This window comes from Pongo abelii, chromosome 11 (assembly GCF_028885655.2).
Source record: "Pongo abelii isolate AG06213 chromosome 11, NHGRI_mPonAbe1-v2.0_pri, whole genome shotgun sequence".
Lineage (NCBI taxonomy): Eukaryota > Metazoa > Chordata > Mammalia > Primates > Hominidae > Pongo > Pongo abelii.
In genome coordinates this window covers 74,781,271-74,796,307 of record NC_071996.2, presented here as the reverse complement: position 1 = coordinate 74,796,307, position 15,037 = coordinate 74,781,271, and the positions used below count along the sequence as shown (strand labels likewise).

Sequence of the window (15,037 nt, the reverse complement as noted above, 5' to 3'; positions counted from 1 at the left end):
CAATAATTTCCTTTTCCACTTAAGGAAACCAGAGTAAGTTTCTGTTGCTTACAATCAAGAATCCTGGCTGATATACTACCTAACATTTATTGTCTTCTATCTGTCCGGGATTGTTCTTCACCCCACATACACATTATCTCATTTAGTCCTTCCCCAACAAAACCCTATGAGGTAAGATCAGAGCCCAAAATAGAGGCAAAAAGACTAAATAATTTTCCTAACTCATACAAGTAGTTTGGCAGAGCCAGGATATAAAATCAGCCAGTTTGATGCTATAACTAATTCTCTTAAGAATTTCACTATCTCACAAAAGAAAAAATACTAGGGCTTTTGGAATTATGAAATTGAAAGACGGCCGGGCGCGGTGGCTCATGATTGTATTCCCAGCCATCTGGGAGGCTGAGGTGGGTGGATCACAAGGTCAGGAGATCGAGACCACAGTGAAACCCCGTCTCTACTAAAAATACAAAAAAATCAGCCAGGCATGGTGGCAGGCACCTGTAGTCCCAGCTAATCAGAGAGGCTGAGGCAGAAGAATGGTGTGAACCTGGGAGGCGGAGGTTGCAGTGAGCCGAGATCGCGCCACTGCACTCCAGCCTGGGTGACAAAGCAAGACTCCATCTCAAAAAAAAAAAAAAAGAAAAAGAAATTGAAAGACAAGACTTGAGACATACTCCTAAGGTCTCTGGGCAGATGGAGCTGTGAATTGCAGAAAGAAATCCTGCAATGCTATACGGAAAATAAAATATTAAAGTGAGATCAGAGACAATTTTGCCATAAGGGTACTGTAGCTTAAGTGCCCTTCATTTGCAAGGGGCCCCTTCCAAAGCCCTAAATTTAATTTTGTATTTATAAATTTGTATTCTTTTTCTTAAGGAAACCCTCCAAAATGAGATAGGCTTCACATTCCAAAAAACCTGGATCCATCCCCTGGATGAGATCATAAATCTATGAAATAGAGACTTATTTTCTAGCTCCAGGTTTGGATACCAAGAAGGGATTCTTTATAGAGAGACAGGCCTACAGAACACAAATAGAAGCACAGACAACCTTGGAGACCACGCCCACTCTCCTGTGCCCTGGGGAGAAAAAAGGAGAGTAAAGAATTGTTTCTTACTACCCAGTCAGGGCTCAGTGCACATTTGTGGTATTTCAGGAAACCACAGGTCCCCAGAAAGCTGGCTTCCTTATCTTTCAACAAGAAGAAAGACAGGACATCTGTGCACCCACAGGCACAACAGCAGCAGCAAGGACTGGGGGTGAGTCCTCCTGTTTCAGGCCCAGACAGCCATCAGGCCCTTCTTACAGAGCCAGCTAAATGTGGCCCTGACTCTGAGGAGGCAAGGACAGACACCACCCCTTCTTGGGGAGACTAGAAGGATCCTGCCCTTATTTAATATGTTGATATTCTGTTCATCATCAATTTTTTTTTTTTTTTACCAATTTTGATTGCCCTACAATAGTATTTATCTCATTTATTGAGTTTTTTTGGTATCCCCCTTAAATTTTGTGCCCAAAGTGAGTGTTTCACTTGCCTTACCCTCGTCCTGGCCCTGACTAGGCAGATAATCACCAGGCACATGAGGAGTGGAGTTTCGCCCGAAAAAATTACAATAACTCATCCAGTCATTTGCCTATATTTTCACCATAGAACTGTAGTCCAGATGCATCAGCCGTCTTCATATCTAAGTCTTAGGAGCCTTAATTACTCTAAGGGATACTCAAAGAAACCAAATTGCATTACTAAGTAGTATTTGTTTGGAAGGTTCTTGGCCTTAGGGCAGGATTGTCTTACTAAGGCAAACAAGGTTTTAGGCCAGTGGTTATTCCTCCCCAGGCTGCACTTAGGAAACTTTTGAAAAAATTGCCAAGGTTCTACCTCTAGAGATTCTGACTTAATTACTCTGAAGTGATACCTAAGCAGGCTTTTTTAAGAGTTTTATTGAGATATAATTTGCATACCATAAAATTCACCCTTGTAAGTATAATGATTTTTTATTAAGATATATAGTTGTATAATCAGCAGCACAATCTAGAATATGTAGAACCTTCCCTTCTCCCCAACAAGTCTCCTAGTGCCAATGTGTAGTCCGCCCCCATCCTCACCCCAGCCCCAGGCAGCACTGGTCTTCTCCCAGTCTTTAAAGATTGCAAGCACCGGTATTTTTCAAAAAGCTTTCCAAGTAATTCTAGTGTGCAGACATGGCTAAGAACTACCATTCTAGGCCTGGTCCCATGGCTCACACCTGTAATCCTAGCACTTTGGGAAGCCGAGGTAGGCAGATCACTTGAGGTCAAGAGTTCAAGACCAGCCTGACCAACATGGTGAAACCCCATCTCTACTAAAAATACAAAATTGGCCGGGCATGGTGGTGGGTGCCTGTAATCCCAGCTACTTGGGAGGCTGAGGCAGGAGAATCACTTGAATCTAGGAGACAGAGGTTGCATGAGCTGAAATCACGCAACTGCGCTCCAGCCTGGGCAACAAGAGTGAAACGCCATCTCAAAATAAAAATAAAAATAAAAACAAAAACAAGAACTACCATTTTAGACACCATAGAGCTAAACTCTCTCCTTAGTCCTGCCTCACAAAATCTGGACATTTTCTGTTAGAAGTTTTTCTTCTGGAAAAATATATCTTTAATTTCATATAAAAAAGTATTGCAGGAAATAGAATAAGTTTTATGACAAATAGCCTGTAGTCAACTTTGCCAAAATATCATTAAGTGAAAGATGCCTGTACACATATCTACACGCCTATAAGTATGATATGCCTCATTTCTACACAGGCTCAGGATACAGAGTTCTTCTGTTTTACGGTAAAATTAGAAGCTCAGGGTGCTATCATCAAAGTCATAGTCATTTCCTTAAAAATTAACAAAGAAACATTTACCTCAGACTGGAAAATTATAAGGATTACAAAACTGTCGTCTTTAGATGTTCAAAAGTTCCTCAGGGGAAAGTTCCAGAGAAGTACAACGTATCTTTATGATTACGTTGCACAAACATGGAGATGATAATGCAGTAGTGCCGGAAAAGCCTAGAACAAACAATCACTGACAAGTTATCAGGTGGAGTTGAGGTCCTTCTGCCATTTTAGGCATGCAGGGCAAGCAAGCACTTGCACAGAGGTGAGCCCGAGGAACAGGAATGAACTTGAAATAATTCACAAAAATGCCAGCCCCAGAGGTCTAGAAACACATGTGAGCAAACCACAGCCAGAGGCTGCGGGGTGAGTCAGGGCTTTCTCAACACAAGCAATGCTTCTGCCTTCACGGGCCGAAACAGAGAACCACAGACACCAACAGCCATCAACGCAGCCAGTGCGTGGGAAATGTTTCGGGGTGCAGTTACAAGACTCCACCCAGACCGCTCCCTAAAATTGCAAAGCTTTAAAACAGTGGCCCTCAGCCAAGGAGGTGCTGTCTTAGGTTAGGCCACTGAAGTTCTCCAGCAACGAGGTAGTCAAGGTAGTCGGCAGTCAAGAGAAAAGCTTCCGAGGGAAAGTAGCCCTTAACTGTGGATAAGGAAAGTTTGCATTTTAGTGAAGTGGATGGCCCAAAGCCATGCTTTCTCTGCCTTCAGGTTTGAAATTCTCAACATTTACAAAGATACTGGGGGCAAAAGTTATCTCCTCCTCTGATTATCAATGAGTAGTTTCTCTGAATTCATAGTCCACAGGAAAACCTCAAATGACTTTGACAAAATCACCTGAGAAGGGTGAATAAAGAAGGGTGACTGAAGACACGCCACAGCCTACACTCCCCCACACCAAGTCACTAGAAATGACAGAAAATAATTTTAAATAAGTGAATTGGAAACAGTGAAGGTAAATAAAGAAAGGCAGCATCTAGCCAGAAATAATGAGCCATTCCTGAAAGACAGAAGACAGATCAAATCAGAGTAATGAATACAAATCACATCCAGGAGAGGCAGTTGCATGGAGTGGGGATGACTCCTTAAATCAGATGAAGAGGATATTGGGAGCTTGTGCAGACCAGGGTGGTTCTGGGCCACGATCAGAGCTGGTGGGACATCACAGTAGGACCGTCAGGCAGGTGCTGTCATGCACACGCACACAAACACACATGCACACAAACACACACACATGCACATGCATGCCAAACAGTAGGCACAGCAAGCCCCAGAGGCGTCCACACCCAGTGTTTGCACAGAGAAAGAGGGCAATACTTCTGGTGGTTGGCCTCACCCAGAAGGAGGGGAAGCATCTTGGCCAGAAGACTCCACTGACTCACCTGCCCGGCCCCACGTCCTGCCCTACCGCCAGAGGCAGTGCATTCTCAGACACACCTTCTGGGCCTCTCAAATCAGAAAGGAATACACAATCATAAACCACCAAAGATTTTAAGAAAACCCTTACTGTGACAGAGAGGATGAATTACAACTAAGAAAAGAACTAACCTTCAAAAATGAAAGTCATCAAAACCCAGCAGGTGGGCTGAACAGCAGATAGACACAGCATAAGATAGACTTAGCAAAGAGGTAGAGTAGAGAAACTCCTCCAGAAAAAATAACAGGATAAAGAGATTAAACGTATGACAAAGACATGGAGGGTACATCCAGAAGGAAGAGAATCTAAGAGAGGAACTCATTAAAGAAATGATAGAAGAAAATTTCCTACAGCTGAGGAAATGCAAGTGTCCTTGAATGAAAGGACCAACCTGGACATATTATGGTAAAAGTTCATAATGCCTAAAAACAAAGTACCTAAAATTAACAAGAATCAAATTACCATCTGACTTCCTGTCAACAAACAAATTTCAAGAAGCAATGGAGGCAGTAACATCAGCAGAAATGACAGAGCAAGGACCTCTGGAAATCTTCCCCTCTATATAAATACCGTAAGAACACCAAAAATTGTCAAAACCAACTTTTTCAGAACGTGGTAATTAACCAAAGGCTTGCAATAATCTGGGGAGTGTTTATTTAAGAAAATGGTTAAGGCCAGGCGTGGTGGCTCACGCCTGTAATCCCAGCACTTTGGGAAGCTGAGGCGGGTGGATCATGAGGTCAGGAGTTCAAGACCAGCCTGGCCAATATGGTGAAACCCCGTCTCTACTAAAAATACAAAAATTAGCCGGGTGTGGTGGCATGCATCTGTAGTCCCAGCTACTTGGGAGGCTGAGGGAGAAGAATCGCATGAACCCAGGAGGCAGAGGTTGCAGTGAGCCGAGATTGTACCACTGCACTCCAGCCTGAGTGACAGAGACTCCATCTCAAAGAAAAAAAAAGGAAAAGAAAGTAAATGGTTAAACCTCAGTAACAACAGCAAGCTTTGTGGCATTTTAACTTGCCTTAGTCTCATTCCTCTATCCCCATACTCGTGGTTGCTCTGAAAACCAATAGCCACACAATTATTGTGAAAAACAGTAGCCTAGCAGCCTCTAAAGGGCACAGAAAAAGGTTGGAGCTTCTCCAAATCTTAATTCACATAAACTGTCATTATTTTACCTCCCTGGAAGTTATCTGGAAAAACCCACTCACAGTTTTTATCTTTGGCCAGTCTCAGATCTCAGTGCAAATAGCCTTTTCCCTGAAACATTTGTCAAAAATAGTCGCAACTGTTTAAGATCACAGCTGTCTGAGGCAGTGATAACAGTTGGGGCAAACAAACAAACAATACGTGAACCAAAAAAATTAAAAGGAAAAGCTGGCAAATGAGATATCCATTGGTGGTTTGAAAAGCTCCACATATACTCGGGAAACTAGAAGATTACATGAATGCATAGGGATGTGCACATACCCAGTACTATGTAAATGCCCAGGAAAGACCCAAAAAGACCTTAAGTTCTTACCTCTGGCTGATCTTGGAAGGAAGTTGATACATTAGATTTACCATTAATAGATAAAGACATTACATCAACTATTTTAAATATATGCAAAGAACTACAGGAAACCATGTCTAAAGAAAAATATAAGAATGATCAATAAAGAGCTAGAAATCAGGCAGGAAAATTGTTTGAACCTGAAAGGTAGAGGTTGCAGTGTGTGGCTATTAGTTTTCAGAGCAACCATGAGTATGGGGATAGAGGAATGAGACTAAGGCAAGTTAAAATGCCACAAAGCTTGCTGTTGTTACTGAGGTTTAACCATTTTCTTTCTTTTCTTTTCCTTTTTTTTTGAGACGGAGTCTCACTCTGTCACCCAGGCTGGAGTGCAGTGGTGCAATCTCGGCCAAGATTGCACCACTGCACTCCAGCCTGGGTGACAGAGTGACACTCCATCTAAAAAATAAAAATAAAAAAAAGAGAGAGCTAGAAATAGTAAAAATAAACAAACAAACAAAAAATAGAAATTCTAGAGTTGAAAAGTACAATAACTGAAATAAAAAATTCATTAGAGGGACTTAACATCAGATTTGGTCAGGCATAAGAAAGAAGAGTAAACTTGAAGATAAGTCAATTAAGATTATACAGTTTGAGGAACAGGAAGAACAACAAAAATGACAGAACTTCAGGGACATGTGGAGCACCATCAAGTATACCAATATGCACCCACTGGAAGTCTCAGAAGAGGGAAGAAAGAGATAGAAAGAATATTTGATAAAATAATAGCTAAAATGTCTAAATTTTATGAAAAACATAGACCTACACATTCAAGAAGCTTCACAAAATTCAAGTGGAATAAATTCAAAGAGACCTGCACCTAGACACATTATCACCAAATTTTCAAAAGACAAAGAGAATTTTGAAAGCAGGAAAAGCCACACATCATCTACAATGGATCTGCAATAAGATTAACAGCTGATTTCTCACCAGAAATCATGAAGGCCAGAAGGCAGTGGGACGACATATTTAAAGTGACAAAAGAAAAAGACCATCAACCAAGAATTTTATATCTACAAAATTATCCTTCAAAAATGAAGGAGGAAGAAAAGTCCTAAAATTCATATGAAATATCAACGGATCCTAAATAGCCAAAACAATCTTAAAAAAGACGAACAAAGTTAAAGGACCCATACTTCCTGATTTCAAAACATACTACAAAGCGACAGTAATGAAAACAGTATGATTTTGACATAAGGACAGACATAAAGATCAATGGAAAATAATTGATATGCCAGAAATAATCCCTTTAATAAATAATCAAATAATTTTTGACAAGGGTGCCAAGACTATTTAATGGGGAAACAACAGTTTTTCAACAAATGGTGCTGGGAAAACTAAATATCCACATACAAAAGAATGAAGTTGGATCCTTACCTTATACCATATACAAAAATTAACCAAAAATGGATCAAACACCAAAACGTAAGAATTTAAACTATAAAACTCTAGAAGAAAACAGGGGAAAAATTTTCATGACATTAGATTTGGCAATGACTTCTTGGATATGACATGAAAAGCACAGACAACACAAGAAAAAAAACAGATAAATTGGACTTCATCAAAATTAAATATTTTGTTTGTAATAAGCAAAAGGACACTATCAACAGAGTGAAAATGTAACCTGCAATGTGGAGAAAATATTTGCAAATCAGATACCTGATAAGGAGATAATATCCAGAATATATAAGGAATTACAATTTAACAATAGCAACAACAATGACAACAACAAACTCAATTCAAAAATGGTCAAATAAGCAAAAAGAATAAAGCCAGAGTATCAAATTACACAACTTCAAACTACACTACAAGGCTACAGTAACCAAAACAGCATGGTACTGGCACAAAAACAGACACACAGACCAATGGAACAGGACAGACAACCTAGAAATAAAGCCACACACCTGTAACCATCTGATCTTCACAAAGTCAACAAAAATAAGCAATACAGAAATAACTTCTTATTCAATAAATGGTGCTGGGCTAACTGGCTGGCCATATACAAAAGAATGAAACTGGACTCCTACCTTTTGCCATATACAAAAATCAACTCAAGATGGATTAAAGACTTAACTGTAAGACCCAAAAATATAAAAATCTTAGAAGAAAACCTAGCAAGTGCCATTCTGGACATAGGCCTTGGCAAAGATTTTATGATGAAGTTTTGAAAAGCAATTGCAACAAAACCAAGAATAGACAAGTGGGACCTAATTAAACTCAAGAGCTTCTTCATGGCAAAAAAAACAAAACAAAACAAAACTATCAACAGAGTAAACAGACAACCTACAGAATGAGAGAAAATATTCACAAACTATGCATCAGACAAAGGTCTAATATCCAGAATCTATAAAAAACTTAATTCAAAAAGCAAAAAACAAATAACCTCATTAAAAAGTGGGCAAAGGACATGAACAGACACTTCTCAAAAAAGACATACAAGCGGCCAACAAACATGATAAAATGCTCCACATAATTAATCATTAGAGAGATGCAAATCAAAACCACAATGAGATACCATCTCACACCAATCAGAATGACTATTACTAAAAAGTCAAAAAATAACAGATGTTAGTGAGGTTGCGGAGAAAAGGGAATGCTTGTGCACTGTTGGTGGGAATGTAAATTAGCACAGCCTCTATGGAAAGCAGTTTGGAGATTTCTCAAAGAACTGAAAACAGAACTACCATTTGACCCGGCAATCCCATTACTGGGTGTATACCCAGAAGAAAATAAATCATTCAACCAAAAGACATATGCACTTCTGTGTTCGTCACCGCCCTACTCGTAATAGCAAAGACATGGAATCAATCTAGATGCCTATTAGTGGTGGATTGGATAAAGGAAACATGGCACATATACACCATGGAATATTATGCAGCCATAAAAAAGAATGAAATCATGTCCTTTGCAGCAACATGGAATCAGATGGAGGCCATTACCCTAAGTGAATTAAGACAGGAACAGAAAACCAAATACTGCATGTTCTCACTTACAAGTGGGAACTAAACGTTGAGTACACATATGGAAACAATGGACACTGGCAACTACTACAGAGGGAGGGAGGGGAGAGAGACTTGAAAAACTACCTATTGGGTACTATGCTCACTATCTGGGTAGCAGGATCATTTCTACCCCGAACCTCAGCATTATACAATATATCCATGTAACAAACCTGCACGTGTACCTCTGAACCCAAAATAAAATTGAAATTTTTTAAAAAAGAAGTAATTAGATGAATTAAAGTCTTTTCACTCCAGTCACAAGACTTCCTCTTAAGTACTTCCATGACTTTGTAAAATATTCTTAGCTTTAATTTTCATATTAACCCAATAGTTATTTAAGTTGATCTTAAATAAAATTTGTATGTGGCTAGATATTACTTGTTGATTTCACTTTCACTGATATTTCTACTGTCATTTCACAGAGTTTAGAAAATATGGCCTGTTAGATTTCTACTTTCATAAAGTTACCGACATTTTTAGGCGTAAAACTTTTTCTTTTAAATGCTTTTGTCTGGAATTTAAAAATAACATGTACACTATGTTTACCTGTCATAAATTCTGTTCGTTTACCTGATTAACTCATTGAACTTTCTAATAAAGGTAGTTAACACTCTCTATATTCATTATTTGTTGTATACCAGAAGTTTGATGTTATAATAGTTTAATGCTATCTAATATGCTTTTTAATATGTCCATTTCTCATTTATATGAATGTTTGTGTTATACATTTTAATCTCTTAAATATTAAATTTATACATGTAAATGTCTTGGTGAAAAAATGGGCAAAAAACTCAGGCCAGTCTCAGTGGCTCCCACCTATAATCCCAGCATTTTGGGAGGCCAAGGCAAGGGAATCACTCGAGCCTGGGAGTTCAAGACCAGCCTGGACAATACAGCAAGACCCAGTCTCTACACAAAATTAAAAAATTAGCCAGGTGTGGTGGTGCATGCCTGTGTCCCAGCTACTTGGGAGGCTGAGATGGGAAAATCACTTGGGCCCAGGAGGTCAAGGCTGCAGTGAACCATGATGGCACTCCTGTACTTTAGACTGGGTGACAGAGCAAGACCATGTCTCAAAAAAAAAAAAATTGAATAAACATTTCTCCAAAGAAGATATACAGATGTCAATAAGCACATGAAAAGATGCTAAATATCATTAATTATTAGGGAAACGCTAATCAAAACCACAATGAGATATCACTTCACACCTATTAGAAAGGCTACTACCAAAAAAATATAAAACACACACAAAATAACAAGTATTGGCAAGCATATGGAGCAATTGGAACCCTCATACATTGCTGGAGAGAATGGGAAACGGTGCAGCCACTGTGGAAAACAGTGTGGAGGTTCATGGATAAATTAAACATAGAATTACCATCTGTTCCAGCAACTCTACTTTTGGGTATACACTTCTTACTTAAGAGGAAGTGTTGTGACTTTTGGGTGAATGAATTGAAAGTAAGGGCCTGGATATTTGTACACTAATGTTCATAGCAGCATTAGTCACAATAGCCAACAGGTGAAAACAATCTAAATGTCCATTCATGGTATATACATACAATGGAATATCATTCATCCTAAAAAGGAGTGAAATTCTGACACATTCTACAACATGGATGAACCTTGAAGACATTATGCTAAGTGAAATAAGCCAGTTACAAAAGCACAAACATTGTGTGATTCCACTTATGTGAAGCAGTCAAATTCATAGAGACAAAAAGTAGAATGGTGCTTGCCAGGGGCTGGGAAAAGAAGGAAATGGGGAGTTACTGTTTAATTGGTATAGTGTTTCAGTTTGAGAAGATGAAAAAGTTATGGGGATAGATGATGGTAATGATTGTTGAATAATGTGAATATACTTAATGCCACTGAACAGTACACTTAAAAATGGCTAAAACAGCAAGTTTTATGTTATGTATATTTTATCACAATATAAAAAGACTGCTATTCTCCCTTACCTAGTAATCCAATTTTGAGACTGAATCCTAAGGAAAGAGAAAAAGCAAAGATTTAGTTGCAAGCATGAAACCTATCTAAATGTCTAGCAAAAGGGGAAAGTTTAAAGTAAGCCATACAACTTCTCATGGATTGAACACTCTGCAACATCTAAAGTGTTAATAAAGTATATTATTGAGGTGGAAAACACTCTTGACCAGGTACAGTGGCTCACAACTACCACTTTGGGAGGCCAAGGCTAGTGGATTGCTTGAGACCAGGAGTTGAAGACCAGCCTGGGCAACATGATGAGACCCCCGTCTCTACAAAAAATACAAAAATTAGCCAGGTGTGATGGCACACGCCTGTAGTCCCAGCTACTTGGGAGGCTGAGGTGAGAGGATCGTATGAGCCCAGGAGGTCAAGGCTGCAGTGATGCAATCAAGGCTGCAGTGAGCCAAGATTGCATCACTGCACTCCAGCCTAGACAACAGAGTGAGACCCCGGTCTCAAAAAGAAAAAAAGAAAATGCTCTCAAATGTCAAACTGAGTAGAGAAGAAAGCAAGATACAAACCAGTGTGAAAATAATAATTAAGAAATAATATTCAAAAATAAATACCCCAAAATATTTTTAAAGTGTTTTAAAATTATGACTGGTTTTATTTTCATTAAACTTATTTGTTTTTCCTAATTTTCTTTAATGAGCATGTACTTTTTTCTAGAGGGGAAAAAAAGTTTAGTTACGTATAAGGTCTTAAAAGAATAAATAAAGGGAAAAGGCCCTAAACTACATGATGGGTTTCATAAAGAAAGTGAAGATGTGAAGGTCAATTAGAACTTCCCTAAGGGGAGAGCTATCATAAACAGAAATTGGTCTCCAAATAGAAGTCACAGAAATTTTGTGAGAAGTCTGTGGAAATAAGAGAAATCATGATCCTTTCCACTTATAAGAATAGAAAACAGATTTTCCTGTCGCTTTCTAGACTTACCATTCTAACCATTATCAGAGCCAGAGTTGGGTTGGTGGGGGAGGTCTCAAAAATCCACATAAAGGGGTTGGGAGTGTTTTCAGAAAACAATCAAAAGCCAAAGACAGCTTTTGTGGCATGTTTCAGGCATCATACAGGGAGCAGAAGGAGGCAATGTCCCAGACAGAGAACCCCGGGAGTAAATGTCTGCTTTAACAAAGGCCTCAAGGGCTGCCATCTGCATCTGTGTCAAGAAAGAAAACAAACAGAATCTTTTTTATGGCGCGCATTCCAGTACACAGCCCACACCCACATGCATTGCTCCGCCTGCCCCTCAGCCTCCCTGAGATCTCTGTGCTCAGCCTAGGGAGATAAAGCAGTGCCATTGTAGTCATAATTGCAGCTTCTTCCTTATGCTGGAGAGACACTCACGAGGGCTTCCAGGACCCAAAAATCTATCACGGTAAGATGGGGATTGGCCCAGCCCCTCACAGGGCAAGATGCTATTTCCTGAGGTCTTTTTACATTTTTTTTTTTTCCTCTGACTTTAGAATTTATAAAACATTTTAGACTTACATACAACCTGTTCCTGCAGTTACATCCCCTAAGATCTGATGGTTTTAAGATCTACTAGGGGATTGGGGGGAGGGTGTTTTGTTTTGTTATGTTATGTTATGTTTTGTTTTAGAGAAGGGGTCTCACTATTTTGGACTCAAATTCCTGGGCTCAAGTAATCCTCCAGCCTCAGCCTCCCCAGTAGCTGGGACTACAGGCACAAGCTGCCATGCCTGGCTCTATTTGAAAAGACAATTTTTTTTAATGTGAAAGCATCCCCAGAAGTCAAACAGCAACACAGGAAATAAATGAATGACTTTTTTGAAAAGTTAGCAATTTAATTGTGAAACTAAGTCCAAGTCTCCACAGCAGATATTGAACCAGACAGGTTCACTGTTTCAACAAACATATTGAGTACCTGCTATGGGCCAAGAATACAGCACCTGCTGAGCCTCGCTTGGGGGAGGTAGGATAGTCCAGTATGGAAGAGACAAAGCTTATCTATCCCAGCACCTCCAAGAGCATTCAGGGCTCCAGTGAGGAAACAACGGTCAGTGATGCATGCAGCAAAAATGAAGGACCCCCTTTTCACTTAGATGACCAGAGATACCATCATGGGGGCATCAGAGCTGTGTCTGGAAGGACAAGAATTTTGGCCAGGCGTTGTGGCTCACGCCTGTAATTCCAGCACTTTGGGAGGGCAAGGCAGGCGAATCACCTGACATCAGGAGTTCAAGACCAGCCTGGCCAACATGGTGAAACCCCATCTCTACAAAAATACCCAAAAAAAAATTAGCCAGGCATGATGGTGGGTGCCTGTAATCCCAGCTACTGGGGAGACTGAGGCAGGAGAATTGCTTGAACCCAGGATGCGAAGGTTGCAGTGAGCTGAGATCGCGCCACTGCACTCCAGCCTGGGCGAGAGAGTGAGACTCTGTCTCAAAAAAAAAAAAAAAAAAGGACAAGAATTTAAATAAGCAAAGCCACGAGGAGAAAGCAACGCAGAGAGAGGAATCTGAGGAAAACCAAGAGAAATGAGACAGTTTCTGGTGTTTTTACCTAGGTCATCTCAACTCTAGCTGACATCCGGCCAGTAGACTCCAGGAGCTGAGGCATCTTTCCTTTGGCCTGAAAGCTGAAGGGAGTGAAGCAAGGACGGGCATGGGAGGGACTATTCGGAGGCAGAGGTGAGAGAGAAGGAAGAATTGCGGATGCCTTCTTGACACATTGGCCTTAGGGCTGCCCTGTCAGCCCATCCCAGTCACTGTCTCTCTAACCTGCTGGCTTTTTCAGACAGTCTTGGGGATTAGGTGACAAGAAACAGACAGGCACTTGGGGGAATTACATCGGATATGAGCATTTTCAAACTAAATGTCAGTTAGTTCCCCTGTCATCACCATAGTCCAGAAATCTGTGCTGATATTTGCAAACAGATAAAGGACACCAGGGGCCAGGCACAGTGGCTCACACCTGTAATCCCAGCACTTTGGGAGGCCAAGGCATGAGGATAACTTGAGGCCAGGAGTTCAAGACCAGCCTGGCCAACATGGTGAAACTATTTCTCTAAATAGTCCGTCCTACTCCCTTCCCTGCTTCACTCCCTTCATCTTTCAGGCCAAAGGAAAGATGCCCCAGCTCCTGGAGTCTCCTGGCTGGATGTCAGCTAGAGTTGAGATGACCTAGGTAAAAAGACCAGAAGCTGTCTCATTCCTCTTGGTTTTCCTCAGATTCCTCTCTCTGCATTGCTCTCTCCTTATGGCTTTGCTTATTGAAATAAAGACTTGAAATAAGACTGAAATAAGACTTGAAATAAGACTGTCTGGAAAGGCAGCCTCTATAAAAATTACAGAAAGCTGGGCACGGTGGCACATGCCTGTAACCCCAGCTACTCAGGAGGCTGAGGCACAAGAATCACTTGAACCCAGGAGGCAGAAGTTGTACATTCAGCAGAGATCATACCACTGCACCACTGCACTCCAGCCTGGGCAACAGAGTGAGAATCTGTCTCAAATAAATAAATTAATAAAATAAAATAAAATAAAAAGTAACACCAGGGAGCCAACTCACAGAGCTGAAGAACAGAAGCTGCCGCTGTCATCTTGTAAAATTAGTATAGGTACCCTAGTGTGTGGCCACAAGCTAGAGAGGAGGTCATTACACCTTGCAATTTTCTCAGACACTTGCCAAACCACCCAACAATGAGCCACCTTCCTGGTTAACCACAGGGAGGGCTGAGGGTGGGGCAGTCACAGGATCAGACTCTGGCTCTAACTCAGCCTTGGGGAAATGTTGCTCCTTCTGGGAAATCCCTCATGGCTGCATCTGCTGCATCTACCATCAATGGGCAATGCCTGGCCCAACTCAGAGCCGCAGGTCCTCTGGTCATGCCAGGTTTGCTGCAGAGAGGAGAGAAGAAAAAGGAGGAATGCATTGTAAAGTGCCTTAAAGTTCTCTGATGAGGAATGTTTACATAAATCTGGTCACATCCACACTATAGAACATTGTGTGTTAAAAAAAAAATGAAGGCACTCTACTTTGCTGACAAGGGAGGTCACCTCCATAATATGGTACTAGGTGAAAAAAGCAAAGTGCACAGCAGACATAAGAGAATGAGCCCATAGGTTTATGTAAAGTATGTATATTTTCTTGCAAATACATAGGACGTTTCTGGAATGCTATATTAAATAGAAGTAACTGTCTTATTCCTGGGGATGGGAGAGATAGAGG

General features: G+C 40.5%; 1 long non-coding RNA gene across 1 annotated transcript; it reads right to left on the bottom strand.

Annotated features, from left to right (window-relative positions):
• Nucleotides 1-10,808: 10,808 nt before the first annotated feature.
• LOC129058030 (uncharacterized) lies at nt 10,809-14,652 on the bottom strand. Its single transcript, XR_008522849.2, has 3 exons — nt 14,378-14,652; nt 11,777-11,999; nt 10,809-10,836 (listed from the first exon to the last, which is right to left on the bottom strand). It is a non-coding gene; the product is annotated as an uncharacterized LOC129058030 (long non-coding RNA).
• Between the last annotated feature and the right edge of the window lie 385 nt (nt 14,653-15,037).